At 26.3% G+C, this 3,737-nt stretch overlaps 1 long non-coding RNA gene across 1 annotated transcript; it reads right to left on the reverse strand.

Annotated features, from left to right (window-relative positions):
• Positions 1-2,295: 2,295 nt before the first annotated feature.
• Positions 2,296-3,127, reverse strand: LOC108840647 (uncharacterized). The gene is made up of 2 exons (XR_001947948.2): positions 2,810-3,127; positions 2,296-2,727 (listed from the first exon to the last, which is right to left on the reverse strand). It is a non-coding gene; the product is annotated as an uncharacterized LOC108840647 (long non-coding RNA).
• Between the last annotated feature and the right edge of the window lie 610 nt (positions 3,128-3,737).

Below are 3,737 nucleotides of genomic sequence, written 5' to 3' on the forward strand. Positions count from 1 at the left end.
TTGAATTAAATACACTTCATTAACTTCTCAATTAAATCAATGTCAAATTAAAAAAAAAATACATTTTTATTGGACAAACAATTCATGAAAATTATAATATCAACTCTTCATTGAACAAATCTGAACGAAAAAAAAGTATCACCAAATTTGAACCAAAACTAGATAATATCCAAACGGGTTTACCATTTTAGTATCTAGAGAACCATAAATAAACCTTATCCGAACGAAATATTTCGGATATTTGAATGTATTTAAATCATATTTATATACTTCAATATGTTAGCTATTTTTCGAGTTAATATCCAAGATATAAGCTATTTTAAGTTGATTTGAAATATAAAAAATAGTTATAAAGTAAACATCTAAAGTAATAAACAATAATCAAAACACCAAAATACTTAAATATATATATATATATATATATATATATATTCTTCATCCAAATATTCAAGTTAAATTTATTTTAATTTTTAGTTTAGGTACTTTAGCTTACATTACTCAAATTTACATATTATATTTTTTTAGACTGAAGGATATTTAAAGATATATAAATTTTGAAAATTTAAAATAATTTAAACGGGTTATCAAACCCGCAAAGATCTAAATCAAACCGGAACCAAAGTTTATAAATACCCGAATAGAGTTAGAATCTTTAAACTCGAAAATCTCAAACTCGAATAAATTTTAACCGAATTCAAGTGGATACCCAAATACCTATCTCTAGCTTAGTTAATATAAAACGATCAAATATTATAAATATACTATTTAGTATAAATAAATAAAAAACTAAAACTGAAAATTAATACCTGTGCGGTCGCACGGGTCAAGATCTAGTTTATCTATTCTTTTATCACATTGTATTGAAGATATTTTAAGTGTGTAAATATAACCGTTGGAGTTGGTAGCGATTTTTCTTACATAAACTAATGGTCAAGTTAAATGTTCAAAAAAAAAAAAAACTAATGGTCAAGTTTTAGTGGGAACCCCAAAAACAATTCATTCCACTCAATTATGTTCCACTTAAATCACTTTCAGCTGTAACCCCATTTTAAATCACTTTCAGCTGTAACCCCATTTCTTTATATGTAATGGTGCCTTTGGCCCAAACTTTCACTTACTTTCAAAATTTCCAGATGGGCGGCGTGTAGGTTTTAGATAGCATTGGTCATTTGATGAATTCACAAAGACCAGCTTTCTCCATACTAATTCCATATTCAAATTAGGGGTGGGAATAAATCAAATATCCAAATTTTTAGAGATATTTATGATCCGATTTGTTTCATTCGGATAATTATTGATCCTATCCAATTTGTAGTATCCAAATATCCGGTGTTAGGTATAATTAATCGGATATCAATTTCAATTCGTACAAATAAAATTTAAACTAGAAATAACTATTTTTAAAAATGTGAAACCAAAAATAATATAAAACAATAATACTTTATTACAAAATAAATAGTTATTTACTTTAAAACTCTAATAACAAAAAATTAATTTGATAAATAAATATTATAAAAATTACATAAAATATTAATAATTACACAATTTCTATTTATCCTTCTTTTAATATATGTACATATATGCATATAACTAATCAGATTTGATATATGTTTTATTTCATTTTTACGGATATTGCATATTAATATTTGTTTTTTTTCATAGAATTATACAGATTCAATTTTTTGGTTCAAATCGAGATGTATAGCTAATCAGATCAATTTTAAAAATATTATTTCAGCTATTATATATATATATATATATATATATATATATATATATATATACTGGAATTTAATTCCCAACCCTAATACAAATTTAAGCATTTAAGAATGAAACCAGTCCCCTTTCCACCATAAAAATATTCTCATGATTCAGTTGTGTAGTTTCTTATATTTGTTATTTATTTCTTTCCTAACTATGATTAATATATTTTCCTGTGTTTTCTTAATTGATTTTTTTAATTACTCCATTTGTTTTATAATAAGTGTTATTTTTTATTTTTTATTTTGTTTCAAAATAAATGTTATTCTATAATTCCAATGTAATTTTGTATATTAAATCTAATTTTTACCTTTTTGAATAATCGATAATTTTTTATTTAGATCATTCTTATTTAATTAATTATACATTAAATAAGGATATTTTAGTCAATTATATAAATCTTTTAATCTTTGTAAAATGTCGAACTGACACTTATTTTGAAACAGAATGAATATAATTTATTAATCATCAACTCTAGTGGACAAATCGAAGAGAATACATATGTCGGCAAAATGGAAAAATGATAGAACTAGATTACGATTTGACTAGAACACAAGCAATAGAACAACAATAGACAAAGAACAAGGTTGAGGGAAAAAGACAATGATTTCGAATATTCTTCCTCTGTTAAACACATACGGCAAGCAAATTGAGAAAGTCGAGACTTTTCCGAACCGGAATGTCCAAAATCCATCTCCGGGTCTGTCACCAGTCTCCATGAATGAAGCCGTCTTCAAAGGAGTCCCGCCGCTCCAACATGCCATCCTGTAAAAATGACTCTAACCCTAGATGCGGCAAGCTACACAGTTATCGCCACCTCAAAGTCCGCGATACTACAATTCTCTCCAATTACAGGGCGGTGGAATGATGATCCAGACCAGAAACAAAACAAACAAATAGGAATCACCATCCCAAGAAAGTGAACCACCCAAGACCTATTTTTCTATCAGAAGACAAGCCACGACCCTGATAACTAACAAGAAGTTAGATCTTGTTAGTTATATTACATGCTGTGGTTTCATGTCTAGGGGATTAATTCGACACGAACCTCTTGGTAATTAAAAAAAAAGATAACTAACAAAAGGTTTCTGAACACTTTCTTTGACGTCCTCAAACAGGGATCAATCACCGTATTAACATGCGTGCCACCAGAGCTGGATCTCTCATAGAGGATATCACACCAGAACCTCATCTGAAACGCGAAGAAATCAGAGAAAATGTGACAGGTCGAGTCACGAGTCAACGAGTCATACGAGTCTAGGAGTTATTAGGATAAGTGTATTATCTCAGATAAACCTTATCATGTTATGTTAAGTAGATTAACTTCTTATTTAAGTTGTCATTATCTACTACTAGGATGTGGACCTCCGGGGAAAGTTAATATCAAGTTTTCAATATTAATTTCAATGGTTATATATAAAATGTTTTAAAAATAAAAATATATGTTTTTTTAAGAAATATTATAACTGATATTGTTAAACTAAAAACATTAAAGAAGAAAATAAGATTATTTGAACTTTATTATTATAAATAAAAAGATATTGAAAACACTAATGTCAAAAGGATGCAACCCTTCAAAAGTATTAAATTTCTAATATTATTTTTAAAGTATTATTTATTAAATATTCAAAGAAAAATGATAATATATACTTGTTTATTAAAATATATAACTGATATAGTGAAAACTAAAAGTATTGAAGATGAAAATAAGATTATTCTATTTTTATTATAAATAATAGATATTAAAAAAACTTATGCCAAGTGATGCAATCCTTCAGGTTAACTAAACAATATTAAAATTTCAATATTATTTTCAAAATGATTGTATATTAAAATTGGAAAAAAAGTTTATATATTTGTTAACTTATTCAATTTTCTATCATGAAATGGTTCCAGTGAGAATGAACAATGCTTAATTTTCTTATAAGATACAACTCTTCAATGAATGAAAATGTTTTCTTCTTAATTGATCAAAT

This window comes from Raphanus sativus, chromosome 2 (assembly GCF_000801105.2).
Source record: "Raphanus sativus cultivar WK10039 chromosome 2, ASM80110v3, whole genome shotgun sequence".
NCBI lineage: Eukaryota > Viridiplantae > Streptophyta > Magnoliopsida > Brassicales > Brassicaceae > Raphanus > Raphanus sativus.